This window comes from Eleutherodactylus coqui, chromosome 11 (assembly GCF_035609145.1).
Source record: "Eleutherodactylus coqui strain aEleCoq1 chromosome 11, aEleCoq1.hap1, whole genome shotgun sequence".
Taxonomy (NCBI): Eukaryota; Metazoa; Chordata; class Amphibia; order Anura; family Eleutherodactylidae; genus Eleutherodactylus; species Eleutherodactylus coqui.
The window spans coordinates 42252241-42264540 of record NC_089847.1 but is presented as its reverse complement, the minus strand read 5'-3'; the positions used below and the strand labels follow the sequence as shown (position 1 = coordinate 42264540).

Genomic DNA, 12300 nt, shown 5'->3' with positions numbered 1-12300 from the left:
AACACAGCTGAGGTAGTAATGTCGTGCATAATGCAGGTGGGCATCGGCCCACACTGCATGCCCCAGTCAGACTGGGGTTCTTTAGAAGTGGACACATGTAGGTTAAACTCCCTGTGGACCCACTGCCTGGGTGGGTGCCAGGAAGCCACCGGCGGTACATAGAAATATCCCATTGCATTGCCCAACACAGCTGAGGTAGTAATGTCGTGCGTAATACAGGTGGGCTTCGGCCCACACTGCATGCCCCAGTCAGACTGGGGTTCTTTGGAAGTGTACAGATGTATTAAAAACTCCGTGTGCACCTACAGCATGGGTGGCTCCCTGGAACCCACCGGCGGTACATAAAAATATCCCATTGCATTGCCCAACACAGCTGAGGTAGTAATGTTGTGCTTAACCCTTTCCAATCCAATTTGTATATGGTTTTCCTAGGGGGCTTACTCTTTTTCTGCCGTTATACAACGGCGCTATATGCTGGCTAAAGCCAGTACTGCATGAGCTGACACGTAGGATAGGCTCCGACAGCAGAGAGGCTGGCAATATACAGTAAGAGAACCCCGACGGACGTCTACCAACAACGGAGCTGTACAGCCTTAAACCCTAATGTCTTCACAGGTCACACAGTGGACAGGAAAGGGTTAATGCAGGTGGGTTTCGGCCCACACTGCATGCCCCAGTCAGACTGGGTTTCTTTATAAGTGGAAACAGATGCATTTATAATTCCCTGTGGACCCACAGCATGGGTGGGTGCCAGGAAGCCACCGGCGGTACATAGAAATATCCCATTGCATTGCCCAACACAGCTGAGGTAGTAATGTCGTGCATAATGCAGGTGGGCTTCGGCCCACACTGCATGCCCCAGTCAGACTGGGGTTCTTTACAAGTGGACAGATGTATTAAAAACTCCGTGTGCACCTACAGCATGGGTGGCTCCCTGGAACCCACCGGCGGTACATAAAAATATCCCATTGCATTGCCCAACACAGCTGAGGTAACGTCAGCTGTAATGCAGGTGGGCTAAAAATTAATTTGATTACACTGTAGGCGAGGGCCCACAAAAATTGCTGTATCAACAGTACTAATGTACATCCCAAAAATTGGCCATGGCCAGCCAAGAGGGCAGGTGAAACCCATTAATCGCTTTGGTTAATGTGGCTTAAGTGGTAACTAGGCCTGGAGGCAGCCCAGTGTAACGAAAAATTGGTTCAAGTTAAAGTTCCAACGCTTTTAAGCGCATTGAAACTTATAAAAATTGTTCAGAAAAATTATTTGAGTGAGCCTTGTGGCCCTAAGAAAAATTGCCCGTTCAGCGTGATTACGTGAGGTTTCAGGAGGAGGAGCAGGAGGAGGAGGAGGAATATTAGACACAGATTGATGAAGCAGAAATGTCCCCGTTTTGGATGGTGAGAGAGAACGTAGCTTCCATCCGCGGGTGCAGCCTACGTATTGCTTACGTATCGCTGCTGTCCGCTGGTGGAGAACAGAAGTCTGGCGAAATCCAGCCTTTGTTCATCTTGATGAGTGTTAGCCTGTCGGCACTGTCGGTTGACAAGCGGCTACGCTTATCTGTGATGATTCCCCCAGCCGCACTAAACACCCTCTCCGACAAGACGCTAGCCGCAGGACAAGCAAGCACCTCCAGGGCATACAGCGCTAGTTCAGGCCACGTGTCCAGCTTCGACACCCAGTAGTTGTAGGGGGCAGAGGCGTCACCAAGGATGGTCGTGCGATCCGCTACGTACTCCCTCACCATCCTTTTACAGTGCTCCCGCCGACTCAGCCGTGACTGGGGAGCGGTGACACAGTCTTGGTGGGGAGCCATAAAGCTGGCCAGGCCCTTAAAGACTGTTGCACTGCCTGGGATGTACATGCTGCTCGATCTACGCACATCCCCTGCTACCTTGCCCTCGGTACTGCGCCTTCTGCCACTAGCGCTGTCGGCTGGGAATTTTACCATCAGCTTGTCCGCAAGGGTCCTGTGGTATAGCAACACTCTCGAACCCCTTTCCTCTTCGGGAATCAGAGTGGGCAGGTTCTCCTTATACCGTGGATCGAGCAGTGTGTACACCCAGTAATCCGTCGTGGCCAGAATGCGTGCAACGCGAGGGTCACGAGAAAGGCATCCTAACATGAAGTCAGCCATGTGTGCCAGGGTACCTGTACGCAAACACATGGCTGTCTTCACTAGGAAGATCACTTTCAGGATCCTCCTCCTCCTCCTCCTCCTCCTCCTCCTCCTCAGGCCATACACGCTGAAAGGATGACAGGCAATCAGCCGGTGTACTGTCAGCAGCGGCCCAAGCTGTCTCTTCCCCCTCCTCCTCATGCTCCTCCTCCTCCTCCTCCTGTACGCGCTGAGAAATAGGCAGGAGGGTGCCCTGACTATCCAGCGGCATACTGTCTTCCCCCGCCCCCGTTTCCGAGCGCAAAGCAGCTGCCTTTATGGTTTGCAGGGAATTTCTCAAGATGCATAGCAGAGGAATGGTGACGCTAATGATTGTAGCATCGCCGCTCACCACCTGGGTAGACTCCTCAAAATTACCAAGGACATGGCAGATGTCTGCCAACCAGGCCCACTCTTCTGAAAGGAATTGAGGAGGCTGACTCCCACTGCGCCGCCCATGTTGGAGTTGGTATTCGACTATAGCTCTACGTTGTTCATAGAGCCTGGCCAACATGTGGAGCGTAGAGTTCCACCGTGTGGGCACGTCGCACAGCAGTCGGTGCACTGGCAGCTTAAAGTGATGTTGCAGGGTGCGCAGGGTGGCAGCGTCCGTGTGGGACTTGCGAAAATGTGCGCAGAGCCGGCGCGCCTTTACGAGCAGGTCTGACAAGCGTGGGTAGCTTTTCAGAAAGCGCTGGACCACCAAATTAAAGACGTGGGCCAGGCATGGCACGTGCGTGAGGCTGCCGAGCTGCAGAGCCGCCACCAGGTTACGGCCGTTGTCACACACGACCATGCCCGGTTGGAGGCTCAGCGGCGCAAGCCAGCGGTCGGTCTGCTGTGTCAGACCCTGCAGCAGTTCGTGGGCCGTGTGCCTCTTATCGCCTAAGCTGAGTAGTTTCAGCACGGCCTGCTGACGCTTGCCCACCGCTGTGCTGCCACACCGCGTTACACCGACTGCTGGCGACATGCTGCTGCTAACACATCTTGATTGCGAGACAGAGGAGGAGGAGGAGGAGGGTGCTTTAGTGGAGGAAGCATACACCTCCGCAGATACCACCACCAAGCTGGGGCCCGCAATTCTGGGGGTGGGTAGGACGTGAGCGGTCCCAGGCTCTGACTCTGTCCCAGCCTCCACTAAATTCACCCAATGTGCCGTCAGGGAGATGTAGTGGCCCTGCCCGCCTGTGCTTGTCCACGTGTCCGTAGTTAAGTGGACCGTGGCAGTAACCGCGTTGGTGAGGGCGCGTACAATGTTGCGGGAGACGTGGTCGTGCAGGGCTGGGACGGCACATCGGGAAAAGTAGTGGCGACTGGGAACTGAGTAGCGCGGGGCCGCCGCCTCCATGATACTTTTGAAGGACTCCGTTTCCACAACCCTATACGGCAGCATCTCAAGGCTGATGAATTTTGCTATGCGGACGGTTAACGTTTGAGCGTGCGGGTGCGTGGCGGCGTACTTGCGCTTGCGCTCCAACAGTTGCGCAAGCGACGGCTGGACGGTGCGCTGAACTACACTGCTGGATGGGGCCGAGGACAGCGGAGGTGAGGGTGTGGGTGCAGGCCAGGAGACGGTAGTGCCTGTGTCCTGAGAGGGGGGTTGCATCTCAGTGGCAGGTTGGGGCACAGGGGGAGAGGCAGGGGTGCAAACCGGAGGCGCTGAACGGCCTTCGTCCCACCTTGCGGGGTGCTTGGCCATCATATGTCTGCGCATGGTGGTGGTGGTGAGGCTGTTGGTGTTGGCTCCCCGGCTGAGCTTTGCGCGACAAAGGTTGCACACCACTGTTCGTCGGTCGTCAGGTGTCTCTGTGAAAAACTGCCAGACCTTAGAGCACCTCGGCCTCTGCAGGGTGGCATGGCGCGAGGGGGCGCTTTGGGAAACACTTGGTGGATTATTCGGTCTGGCCCTGCCTCTACCCCTGGCCACCGCACTGCCTCTTGCAACCTGCCCTGCTGATGCCCTTGACTCCCCCTCTGAAGACCTGTCCTCCTGAGTAAGCGTTGCACACCAGGTGGGGTCAGTCACCTCATCGTCCTGCTGCTCTTCCTCCGAATCCTCTGTGCGCTGCTCCCTCGGACTTACTGCCCTTACTACTACCTCACTGCAAGACAACTGTGTCTGATCGTCATCGTCCTCCTCACCCACAGAAAGTTGTTGAGACAGTTGGCGGAAGTCCCCAGCCTCTTCCCCCGGACCCCGGGAACTTTCGAATGGTTGGGCATCAGTGACGATAAACTCCTCTGGTGGGAGAGGAACCGCTGCTGCCCAATCTAAGCAGGGGCCCGAGAACAGTTCCTGGGAGTGTTCCCGCTCCTGAGCAGGTGTTATTGTAGTGGAGTGAGGAGGCTGGGAGGAAGGAGGAGCAGCAGACAGAGGATTCGGATTGGCAGCAGTGGACGGCGCAGAACTGCGGGTAGACGATAGGTTGCTCGAAGCACTTTCTGCCATCCAGGACAGGACCTGCTCACACTGCTCATTTTCTAATAACCGTCTCCCGCGTGGACCCATTAATTGGGCGATGAATGTGGGGACACCAGAAACGTGCCTCTCTCCTAATCGCGCAGCAGTCGGCTGCGACACACCTGGATCAGGAGCTTGGCCTGTGCCCACACCCTGACTTGGCCCTCCACGTCCTCGGCCGCGTCCACGTCCTCTAGGCCTACCCCTACCCCTCAGCATGCTGTATTACCAGTGATTAGATTTCACAGACAGCTAATAAATTGGCGCAAGACTGCAGGCCAAATATAATTTTTTCCCTTTTTTGAAAACGAAAGGCCCCACTGCCTCTAGTGAATGAATAATCTAAGTTTAATAACTGTGCTGTTTTCCTGCTAATGTGTCACAGAACGTGAGGGTAGCAGAGTTATTAACTGTGGCAGAGCAGGTATTTTTTTTCCCAATTAAGGAAAGCAAATGGCAAAGCCAGGAGTAAAACGTAGCTGGGTGCGTATGATTTTTACAGGTTTCACACGCAGCCGACACGTGTCCACCGGCGTTAGGACGGACAGAGGCAGGACAAATAGAATTATTTTCAGTTTTTTTGCACCAAAAGGCAGCACTGCGTATATTCTATGAACATGAGAAGTTTAATAACTGTGCTGTTTTCCTGCTAATGTGTCACAGAACGTGAGGGTAGCAGAGTTATTAACTGTGGCAGAGCAGGTATTTTTTTTCCCAATTAAGGAAAGCAAATGGCGAAGCCAGGAGTAAAACGTAGCTGGGTGCGTATGATTTTTACAGGTTGCACACGCAGCCGACACGTGTCCACCGGCGTTAGGACGGACAGAGGCAGGACAAATAGAATTGTTTTCACTTGTTTTACAAGCAAAAGGCAGCACTGCGTATATTCAATGAATAATAACTGTGTTGTGGCCCTGCCTATACAATTCTTTCCCTGCAGTATCAATGGAGGGTGGAATGCTCTGCAGAGGCGATTTTGAGAAGCAAAAAAAAATGCAGCACAGCTAGCAGCAGCCTGGACAGTACTGCACACGGATAAATATGGCCCTAGAAAGGACCGTTGAGGTTCTTGAAGGCTACACTCACTCCTAACACTCTCCCTGCCTATGCAGCACTTCTGTCCCTAATGCCGGGTGCAACGCTCTGCAGAGCCGATTTTGAGAAAAAAAAAATGGCACTGCTAACAGCAGCCAACACACAGCTATCAGTGGCCCTAATAAGGACCTTTGGGGGGTCTTGAAGCCTACACTAACTACCAATTCTTTCCCTACAGCAGCTCCGGTACAAACAGCACTGTCCCTCACTAACTCACACGGCATCTGAGCCGAACCGCGGGAGGGGCCGACTTTTATGTTTGGGTGACACCTGATCTTCCCAGCCACTCACAGCAGGGGGGTGGTATAGGGCTTGAACGTCACAGGGGGAAGTTGTAATGCCTTCCCTGTCTTTCAATTGGCCAAAAAAAGCGCGCTAACGTCTCAGGGAAGGAAGTGAAAGTAACCAGAACACCGCATGGTGTTCGTTACGAATAACGAACATCCCGAACACCCTAATATTCGCACGAATATCAAGCTCGGAAGAACACGTTCGCTCATCTCTAATTATGATTCATCTACTCTGATTGGTCATTTCTGTGCTACAGAATAATGAGCTATCCATAAGCACATAAACATACAGTATTTGTGGGACTCTACAGATGCTTCAACATACCGCTGGCTGAACCATTCCAGAAGCAATGTCAGAAAATGTGATTTTCCTGGAAGAGTAGTAGGTGCTTGGAACATATTTCCTGCAAATCTGGTTGGAAAATCAAAAGTAAGTGAATTTAAATATACATAAGAATGTATCTGCATCAAGAGAAAAAAGGAAATAATATAAGGGCAGACTAGGTGGAACATGCAGCCTTTTTTTCTGCAGTCAGTCTTCTATGTTTCTATGACATTTTCCAGAACAATGCAGTGTCATTTTTACCAAAATCAGTAAAAATATGTGGTTTATTGGGACAAGCCACCACTGAGCCTTACCTACTACTTGCATGTCTTACCCCCGGCTAGCCAAAATAATGGGCAATTCTGAATGGCTCTACTCTAAAAATCCATATTGTAGCTTTGAGCCTTGAGATATATATTTATATATTGACCTAAGAGGTTAATTCTAATATGTTTTTTAATCTGTGGATTGATATTTATATCTCTAGCGAACAACGATGTACATCAGAGACTGAGCCACCTAGTAAAGATAGAAATTAACCTCTCCATTATGATGCCAGGATAGTAGGGTAATTGGTTTCCTCTACAAGCACTTTCCATTACTCATGGGTCACTTCCCAATTCCTTGCTTGCTAACAATGAGGTTCCTTCGGAAATAGCAGGATCTGCACAGGTTCTCCCAACCCAGTAGCAAAAGGGACAGGACCAACCAGAACTGGGCCTCCTCTTTTCCAAAGGCTCAAAAGCAGTCTCATGGTCTATCTCTATCCTTCTGCTGGTGGTAAATATATTACTAGTGTTTTAATAGTCAAGACAAATATTGTTGCTAGTCTAGGATTATTAAAAAGATCCCTTATTTTCAGCAGTCTCTTATAGTTACTCTTCAGTCCTGAACAAACAAAGCTGCACATAATGCTTCTCTTACTACCTGATGCATACTGCGTAATAGTATGCATCATTAGTCCAAGACACTGCATGCTCACATGGGCAACAATGGCCAATCAAAGCAGTCTGTAGTGTCTCAGACTAATGATACATACTAATACACAGTGTGCTTCTAGTGATCAGAGAAGCTGTGGCCATCATTCTTTCTCCAAAACCGGAGGGTTGCTTTAACTCTCTGAACTGCAGTGCTATCCCAACATAGAAATCAGTACAGATGAGAAAGTCTGGTAACTTTTAGGCTTTAGCTTTGTTTATATACTGACAGCAATGCTTGGATTTGCAAATTACTCCTCATGAAACATTGTCTATTTTTATAACTATATGTCAAGTCTAACGTATTTTTATGCCTTAGAAATCACTTGGTAAATGCCAGTAAATAGGTCAGTGGTATCCTATTCACTTTTCCCAACACAGCTATGGCCCTATTTAACAGGATGATTATGGCTCAGAATTGTTCAGATTTCCACGCTTCCACAGACATCTGTACGATAATCGTGTTGTGTAAACGTATGCAGTGACTGAACAAAAATTTGTCAGTATCCGCATGTAGAAAACTGAACAATGTGCCATACAGTCTGCTTACTGTAAATGGAGGCACCCCGGTCTACTCCACCGTCATTTCAGCAGCGCTGTGAGCGATGCCAAAGATACTCGAAGATACTTGCTACTGTGTAGCAGCACAGGAGTGAGCATCACTGGGATGAGATGTCAGGCATCGTTAGCCCGAAAGCTCATCCCATGTAAAAGGATTATTAGGTGCAGAGTGATTCATTAGTTAAGCTTATCACAGGATAAGGACTCATCCATGCAGATGTTTCTTGTTTTTTTCTTCAGTATGTTTTGTTGTTGACTGATCATGACAGATCATGTTCATTTTTATGGGACAAACTGCTGACAAGGAACATTTGTTTTCACTAATCCAAAGAAAAACTACAACCCCCCCCCCAATAGTGAGAATGTGCCAGTTGTGGTGGGCCGGCTGCAATCAGGAAGTGGATCCAGGGTGAGGTCACAATGTCAGCTCCTGCCCATGTGACTGCTCCTTCAGTTCATGGTCTCTGTCATTTCGTTCTGGATGCTGTTGAGTGCCGTCTTCCTGTCACGAAAAGGTTGGACATTTCAGTGGTTTCATTGCATAATGTGCCCTTCTTCACATCCCCGCTACAACATCTCCTGTGGTGTATTGACTAATTGGTTGTCAGGGAGGTGTTTTCATTTTCTGACCAATCAACTTTAATGCAAGTCTATGTATTAAGGGCCCACTTCTACATCCGCACTGATTATTGTCCTGCCTGAAGTGTTTGAGACTCCTGTCAGCTAAGTACCTGTGGTTATTTATTCTGTGTAGGACTTATTCCCTTCTACCTTATATTGTGTTATACAGTGCTCTTTCCATCTGCATTGAACATCTTCTCTATCCTCCATCTAGGGACAGACTAGGCCCTTCAGGTTTCTGACGTGGGACCTATTGGGGCAATCGTCCTGCTTCTAGGCAGAGTCTGCCACACCAAAGTTGGTTAGGGATAGACTTCCAATTTCTGTTAATGTGACTCCCTATTTTGTGTTCCTCCGGCTTTTGATGATATAATTCACATCTTTATTGGTCTATTATGGACATTAATAGCATCTTGGTCTGAAGTGCTGGTAATGCCCATGGAAAGTGCCATACTTGCACCCAGCATGAATGTAACAGCACCCTAAAAAAGGTATTCATTCATTTTCAAGCTTCTTTGTCACTGGCATCCTAATGTAATTTACATATTTTCTTTGTCTTTCAGAACTAAAAACGTCTATCAATCCAGAAGAAAATAATCTACTGTAAATGAACTCATTTTATGACATTCAATAAAGAGCTGGGGGATAAATAAAACTTTTTGCAACTGTTTTTCAGTATATTTTCACTTTTTTTTAAGTTCAAAACTAAATTTTTTACCAAATTAGTTGTTTAAATACAAGAATGTCATTGTGCAATATCTCTGCAGAGACGGATCAGACCCCTTCTATTTACTCTATAAAGAATGTTGGTGCATGCACTATACTGTCTTTAGATTTTATGATTGGGGTGCCAGGAAACATAATGGTAATGTGGGCCATATATAGAAAGCTGAAGAATATTTCTGCCACTGTGCTGTTAATCGCAAACCTAGCACTTGCAGACTTCCTCATTCTGTTATCTCTGCCTATCTGGATTTATACACAGTTGCTGTCAACAAATAGATTTTTGAAGTGGTGTTTTGCAAATTTTGGTATATGTTATATATTCCAATTTGTATGCCAGTGTATTTCTCATAACCTTATTGAGTATAGAGAGGTTTTTGGCCGTGTTTAGGCCATTTGATCTGCAGAGATGGACCAGGCAACACGTCTTTAAAAAATTACCATTTTTTTTGGATAGCAGCTGCAATAGTTGGTCTTAACTCTCTTCCAGTCTACAACCCTAATCAAAGCAGAGACCCTTTCAATGCATTTCTACATGAATACACCAATGATACGCAAAAGGTAATATTTTTTCTTTTGGAAATCTTCATTGGATTTTTGATCAGAAAAATGAAGTTTGTGGGCAAATGTAAATCAGACAAAATAATCGTCCTTGTTGTGGCCACTTACGTCATATGTTGGATTCCATGGGAGATATTCAAGATTATGGAGATCATCTCTGTTTTTCTGGACCACTGCAGTTTGAAAGCAATTGTGAACATTGGAGGTGATATCTCTGGGGCGTTGGTATTTATAAACAGTAGCATGAACCGTGTTTTATATTTATATTATGTGTTTAAATTGAAACACCCTACAACGACCAAGGCCTCATGTCCACGGGGAAAATGAGGCCCGCTACGGATTCTCCATGGAGAATCCGTAGCGGGTCCCTCCTGCCCCGCGGACATGAGCGCTGAAAATAAGAATTAATAAGAATTAACTGACCCACAGCGGGCCGGGCACGTCTTCTCTTCTTCACGGCCGGATCTTCTTTCTTCGGCCGGCGGACGTACTCGGCACGTCGGCGGCGTGCCACGCGCATGCGCCGGGCACATTCGCCAGGCCGAAGCAAGAAGATCCAGCCGTGAGGAAGAGAAGACCCTCCCGGCCCGCTGCGGGTGAGTTATTCTTATTTTAGGTCTCCCGCGGATCCGGACGGCTTTCATAGGCTTCAATAGAAGCCTGCGGGAGCCGTCCGCGCGGGAGACCCGCACGAAAATGGAGCATGTCACGTTTTTTTACATGCTCCATTTTTTAAAATTCCCTTTTATTGACCATCCGCGGGTATTTATCTACCCGCGGGTGGTCAATGCATCCCTATGGGGCGCGGATCCGCGGGCGGAAGAAGAGTTAAAATCCGCTGCGGATTTTAATGCTTCTTTTGCCTGTGGACATGAGGCCTAAAAGGCTTAATATGCTTTTTTGAAAACATTGGAGAAATGGAGACAGAACAAAAGCCTAGTGAGAATAATGGAAATACCGCAGTCAGCATGCATAATGACATTCCTACGGTTGATATTGATGTTCAGATGGCTTAAAAATATATAAACGCCCTACTTGTGGTGATGTTCTCTTTCTATGGAGTTAAACAACAGTGTGAGTTTCATAAGAAGACTTTGTCCATTTTTACTTCAGAGGCTCCCTTCAGAGACTCTATCATGCATTCCATCATATGTGGGAAAAAAAGGGGTGCATGAAGTACTTTTTCCCAGAAAATTGCTGAACTCCTCTACTGAACCTGATGGACTTCCTTAAAACTAAATGGAATCTGTTGGACAATTGTGTTCATCATGCAACAGATTTGTCAGAGTGTTGTGGTTTCCATTAGAAACAGATGTCATAAGCAGATGTGACTAGAGATCTACTAGAAAATATTTAGCAAAGGATTATAAAATTGTTCTGTATATAGAAAGTTTAAAATACTACAAAATAAAGGGGCTTGTCCTATGAAAGCAAGTTATTCCCTATATACCAGTTAAGGTTAATGTGCTAAGTAAGTCTGACAGCTTCGGACGCTCACAATCCTAGAATAGGTCTCAGGTACATCCAATGGGACTGCCAGAGATAGCCGAGTTCAAGCACTTAGCTGTCTCCAGTAGTCCAATTAAAGTGAATGGAGCAATGGTGGTGCACATATGTTACTGTATTGCCCACACTTCACAAAGCATAGAAGATCCATTCTAGTGATCACTAGGGGTCCCAGTGGTTGGACCTCCATCAATCATCAAGTTATTTCCTGTCCTGTGGATATGGGATAACTTGCTTTCTTTGGACCTTTAAGGGACTAAATCATTTTTTTTTGTTATTGCTTTTCAACATTTAATGGTCATAACTTTTTTAATCTTAGGTTGACATGATTGTTTGAGGCTTTATTTTTTATGAGGCTGAGGGTGGGTACATATACAGAATGTTAGTGATTAGATGGATTATGCCAACTTTAACACTTATCCCATATCCACAGGATAATTGGATAAGTGTCTGGTTGCCCAGGATCCAACTGCTGCGACCCCACCGATCATGAGAACAGGGATCGGTTATGTTGATGCCAAATACGTGTATATCATTTTGTAACCATTGCATAATAAAATTTACTGAATGTAAAAATATTGTGTTTGGGTGTTTTTTTACTTTATTTTCATGAACTTCTATTAACCCATACCCACGCCATGACGTTCATGTACATCATGGAATAGAAGCAGTTAGCATGAATCCCATATATATATGCCATATGGATGGCACATCTGCAATGGGAGCTGCCTGCAACTGACAACCAGGATCTTGCTGCAGTGATGTAAATTGGAGACAACTCTATCCTACTGTTAACCACTCACATGCCACAGTCAGTGTTGATCACACCATGTAAACAGCAAACAGAGGGAATGAGCTCCTTCTGTGACATCATTGGTCCTCTGCCATCCAATCGCGATGGGGTGTTGGGTTACCACAGCAATTGGAGGGCTGACAATGGCCTCCGGGTCTGCCATGGCAGGTATTTTCATAAGAAAGAGATGAAAGGTGAGCGCCTGGTTTGGACATGGCACTGT

General features: G+C 47.4%; 1 pseudogene; it reads left to right on the top strand.

Moving 5' to 3' along the window:
- The first annotated feature begins 9236 nt into the window (after positions 1–9236).
- Positions 9237–10794, top strand: LOC136581706 (leukotriene B4 receptor 1-like; annotated as a pseudogene).
- Positions 10795–12300: the final 1506 nt, after the last annotated feature.